Source organism: Eriocheir sinensis, chromosome 25 (assembly GCF_024679095.1).
Source record: "Eriocheir sinensis breed Jianghai 21 chromosome 25, ASM2467909v1, whole genome shotgun sequence".
Classification (NCBI taxonomy): domain Eukaryota; kingdom Metazoa; phylum Arthropoda; class Malacostraca; order Decapoda; family Varunidae; genus Eriocheir; species Eriocheir sinensis.
The window spans coordinates 8,670,295-8,689,511 of record NC_066533.1 but is presented as its reverse complement, the minus strand read 5'-3'; the positions used below and the strand labels follow the sequence as shown (position 1 = coordinate 8,689,511).

The following is a 19,217-nucleotide window of genomic DNA, read 5'->3' as shown; positions in this document are numbered from 1 at the left end:
TCATCCTCTAACTCCTTCTTTTTCTCTTTCCCTCCCTCCTTCCACATCGACTCCCTCTTCCACTTCCTTTTCGCCAGGCACTTCCTCTTCCTCTTCTCCTCTTCGCCCGGCACTTCCTCAAACTTCACGGGCGGGAAGTTTCAAAATGAGTGTCCCGAAGTTATCTCCCTCCCGCCGCCCTGGGACGAAGATCAACATAATTGCTCTCGTAAAAACTTCGCATAACTATTTTTGCTTCGCCACGAGTCACTTCTGCTGCCTCCTCCCTCCCACTCTCCCCCTCCTCATACTTATTTATCTTTTTTTTTTTTTTTCTATTCCTTCTCATTTTTTTTATCCCCCTTTTTTCATTCATCTCCTTTTCGTTTTTGCTTTCCTTCATCCTCCTCCTCCTTTTTCTTCCTCTTTGTTTCCTTCTTCCTATTTTAGTATTCTTCGTCTCTATCACCCATTTCCTCTTTTATTTTGATTTTCCTTCTTACATATTTTGCTTCATTTGCCAACTGGATTTTTGAAGACGTATTCTTTCTCCTGCTATGTTTTTTTTCGTTGTTATATATTTCCTTTTTATTCTTTATCCTCCTCGTTACTCTCCTTCCTCAACTTTATCAACGAGTAACTGCTATTTCCTTATTCTTTTCCTCCTCCTTATACTTTTTTTTATTATATTTCCCTTTCAAAATTGTCTTTTTCCTTTTCCACCTCGTTTTCCTTATCATTTTCCTTAACGAATTATTGGTATTTCCTCCTCTTTCTTAACTTTCTTCTCTCTCTCTTCTTACTCTTCCTGACTTCCTCCTTCTCCTATTCCCATACTTACTTTTCCTCCGTCTACCTCTCCTCCTCTCCTCCTCCTCCATTAGTACCGTCATCGATTTCAATAAGTCCCGCGTTAAGTAGTGTTAGATCGTGATCCATTAAAGGGAAATCACGGCGCCATTAACTTTGTTCTGTAATGGATTGTTTCCCTGCCTCGCCGCCTGTGTGTTACCGTTGTTTTTGGGGCGACTTCTGCCACTACTGTTACGACCACTGCCATCACTACCTTTACTTCCCTTTCTACTGTGTGTGTCTCCATATTCCATTACTATAACCACTACATACCTAACTTGACCTGACCTAACCTAACCAATCCTTAACTTCCCTTTCCTAACCTAACCTAACCTAACCCTGACCTAACCAAAGCTAACCTGACCTGACCTGACCTAGTCTAACCTAACATGATCTGACGTAACCTAACCTAACATGGTCTGCCCTAGCCTAACCTAACCTGACCTAACTTAACCTGACCTGACCTAACAGAACTTGACATAACCTGACGCAATCTAACGGAGCCTGACCTACTAATACAATTGGTTTTCTATTCCATTAATTCTTTCTTTCTTTCTTTCTTTCTTCTTCTTCTTCTCCTTCTATTACTACTACTACTTTTAAAATTAATATAACTACTACTCATACTACCACTACTACTACTACTACTACTACTACTACTACTACTACTACAACTTTATCCCAATGTTTCGGTTTCCATTTTCATTACAATTGCCCATACATTGCTCACCCCCCCAGCCCCCCCCCCCCACCACCACTACCACCATCACCACCCTCCACACAGCGCCAGCACCATCATTACCATACCTGCCTCCCTCGCCGCCTCATTTACACCCTCACAACTTAGGCAGCATCGCAATATTAGAACCGGTGCGTTATTCTTTTTTTTAATTACTGCTCCCCTTCATAATCGCATACCTTTATTACCTCTGCTATTATTATTATGACTACTACTACTACTACTACTACTACTACTACTACTACTGCTACTACTACTACTGCTACCAATTGTATCCTGTAACCTAAGCTTTCCCTCCCCTCTCGCCTCCCCTCTCCTCCTTCTCCTCCTCTTCCTCTCCCTTGCAACTTAACTCCTTCCTCCTCCCCTTCCTTTCCCCTTTTCAAATCCAGCCAGAGTTACCCCTGTCTCCTCTTTAGCTTCCTTTTCTTTCTCTCACTTTTTTCTATTTCTTTATTTCTTCTATTTCTTTCTTATTTATGTTCCTTTTTTGGGGGTTCGTACATATCTACTGCCTTATCTTTCTCTGTATGTTTTTTTCTTTTATATTTCCTATTTCTTCAGTTTATTTGCATATTTATCTGTCATTCCCTATCCTGCTGTCCCTTCCTTATCTCCCTCCACTCTCCTCCTTTCCCCCTCTCCTCCCCGATGCAACAAATTGGGGTCCATCTCACCTCCCCTCATCTCCCCCCATCTGTCTCCCCTCATCTTCGTCTTCTCAGTCGCCCATTAAACACACTCCCAGCTCCCCTCCTCCGTTTCCCCTCACTCCCTGCCCTTAGCCTCCCCTCTCTCCTTGCCTCTTACTCTCCTCTCACTCCCCACCTCTTCTCTCCCCTCACCCCTTTACTTACTCCCCTACCCACATTGCTATCGCTCCCCTCACTATCATCCTACCCTCTCTCTTCTCCCTACCCTTCCTCTCACTCACTCTCTTCCCTATCACTCCTAAAATCTCTCCCCTCTCCACCATAGCCGTTTTTCTTTCTCTCCCTCCTAAATGTATTCTCACTTGCTCCCTCTCTTTTCCTCTCATTTCCTTGCTCCAGTTCCTCTCTCTCTCTCTCTCTCTCTCTCTCTCTCTCTCTCTCTCTCTCTCTCTCTCTCTCTCTCTGCATCCCCCTCCCCTTCTCGCACCTTTGCATCATGACGTCCTCCTTTTCCTTCTCCTCCTCCTCCTCCTCCTCCTCCTCCTCTTCTCCAGCCTCTAATCTTCTTGTCCTATTATCCCTCATACCAAACACCCACGCAGTGCGAGGTAGTGTGTGTGTGTGTGTGTGTGTGTGTGTGTGTGTGTGTGTGTGTGTGTGTGTGTGTGTGTGTAGAATTGTCACGTAAATGGAGATAAGGAGTGATGAAAGGGACGTGTGTGTGTGTGTGTGTGTGTGTGTGTGTGTGTGTGTGTGTGTGTGTGTGTGTGTGTGTGTGTGTGTGTGTGTGTGTGTGCGGGGAGTAGGGAGGGACGTAATGAATGGGTGTTTACAAGCTTAACATCACACTTCCTCCTCCTGGGCAAGTGGCGTTACCTCGGTCCTTTATACTTTTACTCCGGCCTGTCTCTCGTACGCCCGTGTTACAACCTCTCCCTCGTCAGACGCTCCCTTCACATCAGTTCCATTAGTTTCATTCAGCCAGACTCTATATCGTACTAGCTATCCATAGGCCACTTTTCCATGTTAATAGCTGCTACATTCAACATTTTCTCACGGTGAGTAAACGAGGATATACCAATAAAAAGGGAATGAAAGAGTAAAGTGTAAATAGTACAAACAAAAGAAAATAATTGGTCGATAAATAGTGGGAAAAGAGAGAGTGAGGGAAAGGATAACGTGAAAAGGGAGAGATGGGGGAAAGGATAACGTGAAAAGAGAGAGATGGGGGAAAGGATAACGGGAAATGAGAGAGATGGGGGAAAGGATAACGGGAAATGAGAGAGATGGGGGAAAGGATAACGTGAAAAGGGAGAGATGGGGGAAAGGATAACGTGAAAAGAGAGATGGGGAAAGGATAACGTGAAAAGGGAGAGATGGGGGAAAGGATAACGTGAAAAGAGAGAGATGGGGGAAAGGATAACGTGAAAAGGGAGAGATGGGGGAAAGGATAACGTGAAAAGAGAGAGATGGGGGAAAGGATAACGTGAAAAGGGAGAGATGGGGGAAAGGATAACGTGAAAAGAGAGAGATGGGGGAAAGGATAACGTGAAAAGGGAGAGATGGGGGAAAGGATAACGTGAAAAGGAGAGATGGGGGAAAGGATAACGTGAAAAGAGAGAGATGGGGAAAGGATAACGTGAAAAGGAGAGATGGGGGAAAGGATAACGTGAAAAGGGAGAGATGGGGGAAAGGATAACGTGAAAAGGGAGAGATGGGGGAAAGGATAACGTGAAAAGGGAGAGATGGGGGAAAGGATAACGTGAAAAGGGAGAGATGGGGGAAAGGATAACGTGAAAAGAGAGAGATGGGGGAAAGGATAACGTGAAAAGAGAGATGGGGGAAAGGATAACGTGAAAAGGGAGAGATGGGGGAAAGGATAACGTGAAAAGTGAGAGATGGGGGAAAGGATAAAGTGAAAAGGAGAGATGGAAAGGATAACGGGAAATGAGAGAGATGGGGGAAAGGATAACGTGAAAAGGGAGAGATGGGGGAAAGGATAACGTGAAAAGGGAGAGATGGGGGAAAGGATAACGTGAAAAGGGAGAGATGGGGGAAAGGATAACGTGAAAAGGGAGAGATGGGGGAAAGGATAACGTGAAAAGGGAGAGATGGGGGAAAGGATAACGGGATAACGTGGAAAGAGAAAGATGGGGGAAAGGATAACGTGGGAAGAGGAGAATAATAGGTAATAACGAAGCAGAAAACGTAAATTAGGTTAACGTTAAGAAATAAACAATAAAAGCAACATATAAAATGTATGAAAATTTAGGTAGTGATTAAATGCTGCTAATAATGATGATGATAAAGCTACTGATCATAACGAATGGAGACGCAATAAATTAATAGAGATGAACAGAGATGCATAGAGATGAAGAGATAGATAAATATTAAAGAATAATAAAGGAATATAGAACTTTTATAACGTCACCAATACTCTTAGGGCATGACATCATCTATACACACACACACACACACACACACACACACACACACACACACACACACACACACACACGGATGCTCTTGCTGCTTAAGGAAGGATTGGGGGGAGTAAGAAGCGTCTTGGGAGTTGAGGAGTTGGAGGAGGAGGAGGAGGAGGGAGATAAGAGCGAATGCAAGAAGAAAAATAGGAAAAGAATACAAAGAAGGAAGAATAGGAAAAGAAAAACACGTAAGAAGGAAAATAAGAAGAAATACAAAAAAGGCAGAGGAGGAGGAAGAGAGGAATTACAAAAGAGAAAGAAAAAAGACTAAATAGGAGATAGAGAAGAAGAAAGAATGAAAGAGGAAAAACTGAGAAAAGTGCGTGAAAAAGGAGAAGGAAAATTAAGTCCAGAGGGGAAGGAAAGTAGGAGGTTGTGCAAAGGAGAAGGAGGAGGAGAAGGAGGAGGAGGAGAAGGAGGAGGAGGAGGAGGAGGTAATCTCTTCAACAGGAGGAGCATCTCGCGTGTATCTTGCATTGGGAGGATTAGTGGGAACGTGGCTGGCATCAGGAATAGGGGGGAAGGGAGTGAGGCGGGGAAAGGGGGAGGAGGGGAAGGCGGAGGAGGGGAAAGGGGAGGCACTGTTGTTGGGGGAGGTGAAAGTGAAATGAGTGAGGGAGGGAAGAGAAGTGAGGAAGGGACGGGGGATGAAGTGGAGTGAAGGGGAGGATGGGGGGAAGAGATGGGGGTGGGTGAGGGGAAGTTGTAGATAAGAGTGGAGGATAAAGGTGGGGGGGAGGAGGAGGGGAAGGAATGAGGAAGAAATAATAGGGAATAAGCTACAAAATGAGATGAATAGAGATGAATGGAAATGAATGGAGATGAATATAAATGAATAGATATGAAAAGAGATGAACATAAATTAATAGAGATGAACAGAGATGCATAGAGACGGATAGAGATGAATAGAAAGGAAGAGATAGATAAATAGATATACAAATAGATAAATAAATAGACAGACTGGTACGTACGTGTTGAAATACTGACAAATACAAACATACACACAAACAAATATCGATACACAAACCCATATACAAACACAGATAAATTGATTAGCTTTGACAGGTAAATTGAATAAAAATGGACAGGTGAGTGTTTCCACGGGCAGGTGTAATTAACGGTAATGATATGCTAATGCAATTATCACCTTTTTGTGCGTGTTTTTGTATTCATGTGTGTGAGTGTATGCAGGTGTGATGTGTGTGTGTGTGTGTGTGTGTGTGTGTGTGTGTGTGTGTGTGTGTGTGTGTGTGTGTGTGTGTGTGTGTGTGTGTGTGTGTGTGTGTGTGTGTGTGTGTGTGTGTGTGTGTGTGTGTGTGTGTGTGTGTGCGTCGATACAACACAAGAGAGGAACTGGTTGTGTGTACGTGTGTTGCCTAATGGAGGAGGAGGAGGAGGAGGAGGAGGAGGAGAGGGAGGAGGAGGAGGAGGCAGAGGAAGGGGTTGCCACACAGTAAATACCCTTCCATTTGAGTCCAGCCACACACACACACACACACACACACACACACACACACAGACAGACAGACAGACAGACAGACACACACACACACACACACACACACACATTCTCCATCGCCCATTAACCCGTATAAGGCTATCGAGGCATCTTCACCTGCTCCGGCCATCCACCTGAACATTACGTCAATTAAGGTGTTCTGTAAAGGTACGATTATTCACCTTTCGTCATCAGTCTTCATCCCCTGACCTTATTACCTCATTCTTCTCCCATTAACTTACGTCCACACCTTGTCCATCATTCTTTATTGGTTTTTCTCTAACTCACTTTTTTATCCACCTTTGTTGTCGCTAACCATAATCTTGAGACCTAATTTTCACTTTTCCCTTCATTAACTTATTTTCTTGACTGTTTTCCATTTCTTCGTCGTAATTATTTTTTTTCTCTCTCCTGCTATATTGCATTTCTTTTCATTTCCTGTTCTCATTTTTTTTTATTCCACGTTCTTAATTCCTCTAGTAATATGTGTTACTTTCTTACTTTGGGAATGGGGTTGAGAGTGAGTGAGTGAGTGAGTGAGTGAGTAAGTGAGTGTGAGTAAGTGAGTGTGAGTAAGTGAGTGTGAGTAAGTGAGTGAGTGCAAGAGTGGGTAACTGCGTGAGAGAGAAATACTAAGAAATAATGATGAAGAGGATAGAAGAAGGAAGGAATGTCAGAGGATAGGAACATTAAGAAAGATAGGAAAGAGAGGGACAGAACGGGTGACAGCAAGTGCGGGGAATGAGGAGACGGGGACGGTTGAGAGGGGTGACACCTATGGCTCATCCGTTGGTGGGGTAGAACTTGGGGACTGCAGAGGGGAGATGGGGAGGGTAAGAACACAAACTGAGGAAAGAAGGAAGGGGTTAAAAAGGAAGAGGAGAGTAAAGGGAATGCAGTAATAAGTCAGAGGAATGAGGAGGGAGAGAGGGAAGAGAGTGGGGAAAGTGGAAGGGGAGGTGAGGGGAAGGGGAAGAAAAAAAGGGAAAGAGGAGGAGGAGGGAGATGGATCGAAGAGCAATGAGGTGGAGGAGGAGATGGAGGGAGAGATGGAAGTAATGGTGGTGGTTGTGATAGGGAGATAGAGGAGGAGGAGGAGACGTAGGAGGAGGAGGAGAAAGAGGAGGAGGAGGAGGAGTGGAGGTTAAGTGGATGAGACGAAACGCAGTGGAGACAGACGATGTGAAGTGGATTAATATTCTCACTAAAGCCATGTAGAAGTCTCTCTCTCTCTCTCTCTCTCTCTCTCTCTCTCTCTCTCTCTCTCTCTCTCTCTCATCGGAATTCATACAACTTCTACCACTTCCTTTTACATATTTTCTCATGCTACAAGACTTTTCCCAGTGTGTGTGTGTGTGTGTGTGTGTGTGTGTGTGTGTGTGTGTGTGTGTGTTTCAGCATACACTCCTTCCTTCACTCAGATCTTAATCTTCTCGTGATTTAAGAGAAAACCAAATATTTGCACAACGATTTCCTCAACAAGACTCAGAGAGAGGTTACATAACTTATACTGCTGCTGCTACTACTACTACTACTACTACTACTACTACTACTGCTACTACCACTATTTCTACTTCGTCCACCATTGTCCGCAAGTAGATGATAATAGATATAGTTGGATTACAATGAAGTTATTCCCTTCACTGGTCAACATATTTCTTCTGATCCTCCCTACGAGTCTTAGAGATGAATATAAAAAGGAGGAGGAAAGATACATAAAGAGGACTACCCTTATTTATCCTACTGAATCTCTCTAAACCCCGACACACACACACACACACACACACACACACCCTGACCTTCTAGCCGAGGATAGCGTGGCGTTGAAAGGGCTTCAGCGCCGCTAACGTAAACTATTTAATAAAACAGGAAGACGATAAACTAACCCCCCCCCCAACCACCACCACCACGACCACCACCACCACGACCACCACTACCACTACCACCACCACCACTACCACCACCACCGCCACTACCACCGCCACGACCACGACCACAAACACTCCCACTACGACTATTACTACTACTACTACTACTACTAATCTCCATTTATGTGATAGATAATAAAATATGTGATGTTCAGGATAGTCTTGCGAATGAAAAAAAGAAGTAAAAAAAGAACACGTACGAAATCCTAAATAGTTCTTACATCTCCCAAACTTTAATGAAACACACACACACACACACACACACACACACACACACACACACACACACACGTGATACCAAATAGGAAAACTTTCTCAGAGGTAAAAAATAAGGAAAGTGTGGGACAGTGAACACAAACAAACATTAGAAGAAAAAAAAAAAAAAAAAAAACTTATTCGCGGCGGAGTTAGGTGAGCCGAAATAAAAAAGAAATGCGAAAATATGACACAGAAAAAAGATTAATGCACCTTTACTAAAAAAAAAATAATAATAATTACCGTAAAAAAAACTATCTATGGAAATGACTCAAATTTATTAACACTGAACTAAAACAAATAATCAGAAAAAGCAAAAAAAAGTACGAAAACAAGAAATATAAGAAAATGTATAGTCAAGTTTAAATAAAAAACAATAAAATAGAAAAAAATTACAAGAAAACACGAGAAACCACAATGAATTAAAAAGCCCACAATATGAAGGAAAACAAAGAAAACACACACACACACACACACACACACACACACACACACACACACACACACATATACACTTTCCTCTCACACAATCTTCAGTTCCCTTTCCTAATAACAACCCTCTTAATATAACACCCCCTCCCAGACACCCCTCCACCCCCCTGCCCCCCTTCCTCCGTCTCCCCCCCCCCCTCCGCCTCATCCCGACAACTTGGTCTGCGCGAAATTGGAGAAACTTTCGGAGCCACAAAAATTTGCAGACTTCCCTCAGGTGACCGTGAAGTGTGTGGAGACGGTACATTAGGAGGAGGAGGCGGAGGAGGAGGAGGAGGAGGAGAAGAAAGAGGAGGAGGAGGAAAAAGAACGAGTAGGTGGAGGAGACGAAGGAGAAAAAAAGTAAAAAGTGATAATGAAGCAAGACAAGAAAAGATGAAAATAATAAAAGATAGGTAGAGTGAAATAAATTACAGGAGAAAAAAAGAAGAGTAGAATAAATAGTAAGTTGGGGAGGAGGAGGAGGAGGAGGAAAGGAAGAAGAGGTTGAAAAGTGCGTAAAAGGGGAGATAAGGACCCAAAATGATGATGATGGTGATGGTGAAGATGATAAAGCCGAGATGATTTGAACGATAATGAAGGACAAAGAAGATCAAGGTAACTCCTCCACATTTTTTTTCTCTCTCGATCTTTTCTCTCCTCTCCTCCTCCTCCTCCTCCTCCTCCCTTTTATCCCTTCTATTTCTCCTCACTTAACTTTTTCACTCCTGCCCTTCTCTTTTTTTCTTTCCGTCCCTTCCTTAATCTTTCTCTCTCATCCCTTCCAAACTTTCCTTCTCTCTCTCTCTCTCTCTCTCTCTCTCTCTCTCTCTCTCTCTCTCTCTCTCTCTCTCTCTCTCTCCATACTTCCTTCCTCCTCTCTCCTCCAAGCCTTTCCCTTTTCCTTCCTCTTGCCTTCTTCTCCCCTTCCCTTGCTTCCTCTTCCTTTCTTCCCCGTCTTCCTTCTCCTTCCTTCTCTTCATCCTTGCTAATCTTTACTTCTTTCTTCTCTTACCTATCTTCCTACATTCACTATTCCGTTCCTTTTCTTCCTCTCTCTCTCATCCTTCTATTCCTTACTAAGCGGTTATCCTCTTCCTTCATTCCCCTTTTTATTCCTTTCCTTACTCTCCCTTCTTCCATTCCTGTCTTTTCCTCTTTCTCCCACTCTTCCATTCCTAACTAAACTATCTCCCTCTCAATTCCTCTTCTTCTTCCTTTTCTTATCTCTCTTCATCAATTCCTTTAACCTATCCTTTTCTTTTTTCTCCCATCCTTACAAACCTTACTAAACTATCTCCCTCTCATTTCCTCTTCCTCTTCCCTTCCTTATCTCCACTTCTTCCAATCCTTTAACCTTTCCTCATCCCTTCAACCCATTCCTTCTACATATCCTCTCCCCTCCCCCTCCTCCTCTTCTTACCTGCTCAAATCCCTCATCCCCCTCCCACCCTTTCCCGTTTTCCTCTGCACCTAAATCGTCTTCTTTTCAACTGAATTACCGAAGCTTCCATCAAAGGCTTCACCCGCCGAGTCGAGACGTCTTGTGAACCCAGAGAGAAGGTTGAAAAAGAAGGAAAAAAGTGGGTACAGAGGTGAACGAAAAGGGGAAGGAATTGCGCTGAAAAATTGTATTGAGTTTAAGTGAAAAGGAGGATTTTGGGTAAAAGGAACATCATCGTCTGGGGGAAAAGTAATGATAAAAAGGTAATAGAGATAAATGAATAGCAAAGAGATAAGCTAAGGTTGAGGACGAAGGACAATCTTGACTTTAAAGAAGGTAGATAATATGAAGGTATAAAATAAAGGAGATGAGACGAGAGAGATAGATGAATAAGATAGACATATAGACATAGACGGAGAAATATAAATACAGAAAAGTATGTAGACAAAACAAAGTAAAAGAACTATATATATAATAAGGGAAAAAATGATTGATAGGTAGATGAAAAAAAAAAAGAGGAACAGAGTAACAGGCAGAAAATAAAGAGATGATAAACTAAACGCGACAGGGGAAAAGGTTGACATACGATTGCAATAATATTAATAAGATAGATAGATAATAATAATAGATAATAGAGAGAGAGAGAGAGAGAGAGAGAGAGAGAGAGAGAGAGAGAGAGAGAGAGAGAGAGAGAATGTGTCATACTAAAAAACATGGAAGATAATAATAATAGATGAAAACAATAAACGAAAAAGACAAAAAACCCAGCTAGCTACCTGCCCCGATAGACAATAACACACAGGTAAACAGGTAAATAGATAATGACCCGCCCAGGTGATGTAGACGGATGGGCGGCTCATCGACACCCACGAAGACGAAGCGGCCGCAGGTGCACACGGGGAAACAATGATTACAGGTGTGTGTGTGTGTGTGTGTGTGTGTGTGTGTGTGTGTTTGTTTGTGTGTGTGTGTGTGTGCTGACGCTTTAAAATAAACATTTTTCAGGATAAAATATAATGTTCCAGGCTTAAGGTGTAGTAGGAGGAGGAGGAGGAAGAGGAGGAGGAGGAGGAGGAGGAGGAGGAGGAGGAGGCAGGTACTAAGGGAGATGAGAGTGGCTAAATGTTTTATTGTGAGCATCCGCCTTAGGAGGAGGAGGAGGAGGAGGAGGACAAAAGGACAGAGGAGAAATATTGAGTAAAAGGAGGGAAAGACTTGAAAATCGAACGTATATAAAAATGAAAAAAAAAAAAAAATCCCTGAAAATCCAAGTAAAAAACAAATAAAAAGGAAATAATAATCCATTCTCTCTCTCTCTCTCTCTCTCTCTCTCTCTCTCTCTCTCTCTCTCTCCAGCCCTCCTCGTCCATGTCTTTCTTCCCTCCTTCTTGCCCTCATTCCTCCCGTCCCTCCACCATTACCCTCTCTCTCTCTCTCTCTCTCTCTCTCTCTAATATCGACACCAGCTGGACATACAACTTATCCCTTGTCCGAGAGAGAGAGAGAGAGAGAGAGAGAGAGAGAGAGAGAGAGAGAGAGAGAGAGAGAGAGAGAGAGAGAGAGAGAGAGAGAGAGAGAGAGAGAGAGAGAGAGAGAGAGTGTGTTTAACGTAAAAGCTTTTTCGTATATATTCTCGTCTCATTACGTGAAAAAGATGGTGCTGATGGTGAGAATAACAAGAGGAGGAGGAGGAGGAGGAGGAGCGCTTAAATATAAATAGAATGTGAATAAAAGATGCGTGGGAGATATATTATCAAGGCACAACCAAAGAAGGAGCAAAAGGAGAAGAAAAAGAAAGAAAAAAAAGGAGGAAAGAAAAACAAGAAGAACCCTACAAATAATCAGACAACAAAGGCCTCTCTCTTTCGCTCCTCCTCCTCCTCCTCCTCCTCCTCCTCCTCCTCTTCAGATGGCCTCCCACTATGTTTTCAATGCATAAGGAGAGGATGAGAAGAGAAGAAAAAGAGAAAGAAAAAAGGAGTAAAATAGAGCAGAAGGTTATGAGCAGAAATAACATGAAAGTGACAATGGGTAATAAAGGAGAAGAAAAGAAGAAAACGAGAAGGAAAAGAAGCAGAAGAAATTTAAATGAAAAAGCAAAAAACAAAATGGGAGGAGGAGGAGGAGGAGGAGGAGGAGGAGAGAGAGAAAGATGCAAGAAATTCCTGTTACAATTACGTCTATGATTAACACCCACACACACACACACACACACACACACACACACACACACATACACACGTGCAGCTGAAAGTGTTGTAATTATGGCGTGTGAGTGTATTTTGGTATCAGAAACTTAACCATAGTATTAATTTCCACTGCTTTTACGTTAATGATGAGGATAATGACGTGTGTGTGTGTGTGTGTGTGTGTGTGTGTGTGTGTGTGTGTGTGTGTGTGTGTGTGTGCGCAAGTGTACAAATGGAAGCTACATTATTATTTATTCATTAATGCATATTAGATTACTGACAACTAACATACCACCACCACCACCACAACCACCACCACCACCATCACCACCATCACTGCTACTCATACTATCACTGTTTCTGTTACCACTACTGCTACCACCATCACCACTACCACCATCTCCCACCATCATCACCACCACCACCATCATCAGGGGGAGGGGGGGGGGCAGCTGTCGTATTAAATTACCATACTTTTTTGTCAGCTACACAATCCCAACCATTGTTACGATCATTATTGCTGCTACCGCTTTGTTAGTGTTGATACTGCTGTTGTTGTTGTTGTTGTTGTTGTTGTTGTTGTTGTTGTATTTGCTGTTGCTGTTGTTGTTGAGCTTCCCTACTGCGTCGTGTGTTGCTGTTACCACTGGTCCTTCTACTTCTACTTCAAATGTGGAGGCCTGGATGTCACAGATTCTCAAGGGCAAATGGGACGGAGATGAACACTGAGGCCACGCGCAGCTACTGAGTATGCCCCCAACTTTACCTTCATTTCAACTTCCACTTCTACTACCACTGCTACAACTGCTACTACTACTATCACTGTTTTTAGTATTATGGTATTAAATTGGGGACGTTTTATTTCATCCTGTATGTTATTTCGTGTGTGTGTTCGCTCATAAGCTAATAAATATACGCCCACTAACTAAACACAAAATATCCTCCACAATACTTTTTTTTTCACTTGTTCACTTTGGCTTTCCGTATACACACACTTTTCCAGCCACTCAATTCCCTCCATCCCACAATTAATCTTCGCTGCACGCCGGCCTTTTAGCGGCTCAGTGACACGTTTTGCGCCGCATCAAACAGACTGGCGACGGGACTCAAAGGATCCGGGAAAATAAATGTCCAGTGTTGCCACGTCGGGCGAGAAAATGTCAAAACGGAACGACTTGAAATCAATCAGAAAGTTTTCTCTCTTTAAAATCTTACGCTGGATTAGAGAGAAAAGAGAGAGAGAGAGAGAGAGAGAGAGAGAGAGAGAGAGCGTGAGAGAGAGAGAGAGAGAGAGAGAGAGAGAGAGAGAGAGAGAGAGAGAGAGAGAGAGAGAATGCAAGTGAAAAGCGAATAAAAATGAGTAAGTGTCTCTAAGTTTTCCGTATTTAAATATTTAATGAGTTGGGTTTTGTTATCTCTTTTCTTCTTATTTTTATTTTCATCTATTGTTTGTCGTTATTTTATGCAGCAATTTGGTTTCTTGTTTCTTATATTCCTCCCCATTTCTGACTATATTTCTGTTTTACTTCCAATCCTTTCTTTACTTTCCACCTCTTTCTCCAACCTTTCCTTCTTTTATTTCTCTCCGCACTTCGTTATTTGCTCCCTCCCATTTTTCATTATATCGTCCTCTGACTTCTCTAATTATCCATTCTCCCTTATCTATCCAGTTTTCAATTTTCTAACATTTTATTTTCCTCACATACATCCTGTCATACTTTTTCTTCTACTTAATCATCCCTCTCTTCTTCCCTTCCACCCCCTTTGTCTTCCCTTCTTCCTCTCCTTTTCTTTAGTCGTTCTTCCATTTTTCTTCTTCCTTTCCTCCACCAATCCTTAATTTCAACCATAGCTTTCACCCTTTCTTTCTTTCCTTCCTTTCATCCTTCCCACACTTATAATCTGCCTCTCGTCCCTCTACTACCCTAACCTTCTCCCTCCCTTCCTCCTTCCTCCTTACCTCTCTCCCTTCCTCCTTCCCTGCGTCATCTCACACCAGTAGTTTTAAAGACGTTTAACTATTACTACTTCAGACACCCTTGAGACTCCTTAATGTGTGTGTGTGTGTGTGTGTGTGTGTGTGTGTGTGTGTGTGTGTGTGTGTGTGTGTGTGTGTGTCTATGAGGACTTCAACAAGGAGAATCGTGGGTAAATTTTCGTCTATTAAGTATATAGATGTAATGTGTGTGTGTGTGTGTGTGTGTGTGTGTGTGTGTGTGTGTGTGTGTGTGTGTAGATGTAGTAGAGCCATCCGTGTGCGTGTCGAGTGTGTATACTTAGCGTGTGTGTGCGTGTGTGTGTGCCTCGACATATTATCCTTCAATTACACGTAATGGACGGGGCCGGTCGTTACCTGTGTATGCCGACAGGTAACACCCCCCATTAGAGGACGACAGGTGCAAATTCACGGCACTATTAACCCTTACGAATGGACCCCCTACACAGCCATTAATATTACCATCATTATCATTATTATTGTCATTATCATCATCAGTATTACCATTGCAGCATCTTCAGATCAACGAAAAACAATATATATTAAGAGAAGGAATCAAGTAGCGACCTTAAGTAAATATAAAAAGAAGAATAAAAAGAAGGAAGAAGATAACTTAGAAATAGGGAGGATTGAGACTTAGAAATAGGGAGGATTGAGACTTAGAAATAGGGAGGACTGAGACTTAGAAATAGGGAGGATTGAGAGGTGAAGGAGAGCTCAGGCAGAGAAAAAGAGAACCATATACTGTAAAAGAGGAGAGAGTGAATGGAGGAGGCAAAGGAAGGGATAACTGAGAGGCGTGAGGAGGAGGAGGAGGAGGAGGGAAGAAAAGGAGAGAAGGAGAAAAGGGGAAAAAAGTAGATGCAGAGAAGAAAACAAAGAGTAACTGAAGAAGGCAAACGAAGGAAAAACAGAGCCGGAAAGAAATGGAGGAGGAGAGTAAAAGAGGAGAAAGAAAGGAGATTAGCAGACAAGGAGAATAGAACCAAGTGAACTATTTGTGAAAGATAGAAACAATTGAATAAACAGAAGGAAACATAACGAAAAAAAACAAACACATAAGGAACACAAAGAAAAGTAGACAGGAGAATACAAAAACAACTGTATGAGAGATAAAAAAAAAGGAGAATTAACATTGGAAACATATGAAGAAAAAAAAACACGAGGAACATCAGAAAGAAATGATGGCTTATCTTCTTTATGGACACAAGAGTAACAGCAAATTTCAGCGGATAAAAAGATAAGAAAGATAAGAAAAAAATAAACATCAGGAAACACAAGGAAGAAAGCAAGGAAAATCAGGAAAATAAAACAATGGCAGACTTTCTTTATGGACACAAGAGTAACAGCAATTTTCAGCCGATAAAAAGATAAGAAAGATAAGAAAAAGAACAAACATCAGGAAACACAAGGAAGAAAACAAGGAAAATCAGGAAAAAAAATAATAGCTGACGTTTTTATTTTTTTGACACAAGAGTAATAGCAAATTTCTGCCGCAATTAACAGTCGCTAATGAGCAGGTAAGCGGCAGGTAAAGGCCTATTTATCGTGTATGACCTCGTTAGCGATGTTTAGGAAGCCATTTGTTAGCTTTTTGTTATCTATTTTTTGTGTTACCGCCATTCCTATTCACGACTCGTACATGTATATATCAGGGTCTCTCTCTCTCTCTCTCTCTCTCTCTCTCTCTCTCTCTCTCTCTCTCTCTCTCTCTCTCTCTCACGGTTATTGTCTGGTACGAGAGTGGAAAGAATGGAAGGAACAAAGGAGGAATAAAGAAAAAAAAGAGGAAGAGGCTGAAGCAGAGGTAAAAAAAAAAAAAATAGGAAAGGAAAGTGTCAGGGAGAATAGACAGAAGAGAAGTGATATGGAGGAGACAAGAGGAGGAAGAGGAAAAGGGGAAATTAAAAAGAAGTGGAGGGGAAGTGTAGTAAAAGAAGAGGGGGAGGGAAATAAAGAAAGATGAAATGAAAATGAGAAAATAAGAAATGAATTGAGTAAGAGGGAGAGGAAAAAAGAGATAAATAAATATAAGGAAGGAATAAAGAAGTAGAAAGGAAAAAGAAAAGAGAATATAAGGAAGGAAGAAAGAAGTAGAAAGGAAAAAGAAAAGAGAATATAAGGAAGGAATAAAGAAATAGAAAGGAAAAAGAAAAGAGAATATAAGGAAGGAATAAAGGAGTAGAACGGAAAAAGAAAAGAGAATATAAGGAAGGAATAAAGAAATAGAAAAGAAAAAGAAAAGGGAATGTAAGTAATAAAAAAAAATAGAAAGGAAAAAGAAAAGAGAATATCAGGAATAACTAAATATAAAGGAAAAGAGCAATTGAGGACGACAACGCAGACGACGAGGAAAAGAAAGAAGCAAAAGAAAAATATTAGTAAATGAGGAAGGAAAAAGAAAAATACGAAACAGTAAAGTAAAAGAAGAAGGAAAGACATGGGCTGGCAGAGGATAAGGCGGATGAGCAGCAACAGCAGGAGGAAGAAGAGGAGGAGGAAGAGGAGGAGGAGGAGGAGGAGGAGAGTGTAGCGGGTGTAGAAGATTCCCTTGTGAGAGTATTAAGTGGCGTGGCTCTCTCCACAACACCCCACTTCCTGCCACACACACACACACACACACACACACACACACACACACACACACACACACGTCACTCATCACACCACATCACACCAGGGTATCAGGCACACATGTTTACCCTTCTCTCTCTCTCTCTCTCTCTCTCTCTCTCTCTCTCTCTCTTACAAACAAAGGCATCACGTATATATTAATTTCCCCCCTTTCACTTTTATCAATATTCTATCTTCCTTCCCATTTTAAAACATGATCAAAGGCATAATTCATTAAACATAAAATCATGTTCATAAAATTTACAGAATGTTTTTTTTCAGAATTTGTCATTTAAAAATATTTGCAGGAAAAGTATTAAAAATGATCACTACACACTACAGAAAAAATACACACACAATACCTTGGTTCTTTCTTTTTTTCCTTCTTTATTTCTTTCCTTCTGTCTTTTCAACGCCGACTGTTCACGTGTGTACTCTAATTAATGCCATGGCTTTACTACAACAAAAATATCATTACTATTATTACTATTGCTATTATTGTTTTCACACACAAAGACAACGAAAATGATGCAGAATAAAACCTCAAACACTCTTTCCACGCCTCTTCGTCACTTTCTCTTCCCAGGTAATGACAAACACCTTCGTGAAACAGACCGTGAGGAGGGAAAAAAAGCAGCTCATAACTCACTCACTTTCCCTAAGAATCCCACGCACGGAGGAGCTACACACACGCACGCACGCACGTACAACACCAAGTGGCTGCAAAACTGAATAAAAAAAAAAAAATCGATCACTCAAAAAAGTACCATTCAGTGTTGTACCATCAATTTAACGTGTCACGGAAGCAGTTAGTTGGACATTGAAAAAATACATAAAAAAAAAACTGAAATTGCATGAGTAATAAAACCATAACGTGTCACTGAGGCGGTTTGACATTGATGAAAAACTATAAAATTTTTGACGACACAGGAAATCACAAAACCACCTAAGAAAAAGTTATCATTGTTCTGTTATTGCATCACCGCATGGGACAAAGAGGAAAAACACAAATAAACACAAGCATAACAATATCTCATCTCGTCACTGGCAGGCGGCGGCGGGAGGGAAAAAACAAAATATAAAAAACACCAACTTCCCGCCAAGAAATCACGAATCCGACTTGCTTTCTTTCTTGCTTAGTCAGTCAAGTTCAGTTTGGCCACCGATCTCGTGTCACGGCGCAACGAGAGACGGACCAACGCACACACACCAACAGAAACACACGCCAACAAACCAGACTTGCAGGAGACCGGGTAACCGCGACTGACAGACACGCAGAGAGGCAGTCAGCAACACCGCGGGAAGTTGAACACACAGACACACGCACACGACCAACACTCACTCTCACTCTCACTCCAGTACCAGTTATGAGACGAGTAACTGAGCGGTGGAGAGCAAGACACGCACGGAACTCTCACTCCCACTCTCACTCACTCTCGGTCTTAGTACCAGTTAGACAGAGCGAGTGAGACAGCCTGACACGCACAGACCTCTCTCACTCTCTCGTTATAGTTTGAGCGAGTGAGTAAGCCAGAGAGAGAGAGAGCAAGATGCGACGCGCGGGAGGCTGGCTGGCTGGCTGGCTTGTGCGGGCGTGGAAGAGCGAGTGAGCCAGGGAGAGCCAGTGAGAGCTGGGGAGAGCGCGGTGACAGGACTGCGTGTTGCGGGTTCCAGCACCGGGTAGTGAGTGAGCGTGAGGGAGAGTGAGAGGAGTGAGAGGGGACGAAAGGACCACCAGTAGCCCCTCTCCCCTCTCTCTCCCTACCGCCATGGAGGGAGAGGGAGGGTGAAAGGGAGGGCGATCACGCGCACTCTCACTCGTCATAGATAGGGGCGTATGGGAGAGAGGGATAGAGGGGAGAGAAGGAGAGAGGATAAAGCATGGAAGGGAGGCTGGAGGAGAGGAGTAAGGAGGGAATAAATTTGGGGACAGAGAAGACGTGGAAAGAGAACGCGGGATTATGTGTCTGAGAGAGAGAGAGAGAGAGAGAGAGAGAGAGAGAGAGAGAGAGAGAGAGAGAGAGAGAGAGAGAGAGAGAGAGAGAGAGAAATAGAGAAAAACACATCAAAGAATCGAAAATGAAAAAAACCCAGCACATTCGGAAAAAAAAGAA

At 42.4% G+C, this 19,217-nt stretch overlaps 1 long non-coding RNA gene across 1 annotated transcript in view; it reads right to left on the bottom strand.

Moving 5' to 3' along the window:
- The window catches only part of LOC127003287 (uncharacterized), a 125,404-nt gene extending 106,630 nt beyond the window's left edge, over positions 1-18,774 (bottom strand). Inside the window, exon 1 of the long non-coding RNA XR_007757030.1 lies at positions 18,338-18,774. This is a non-coding gene — a long non-coding RNA (uncharacterized LOC127003287). The remainder of the gene's footprint in view (positions 1-18,337) is intronic.
- Positions 18,775-19,217: the final 443 nt, after the last annotated feature.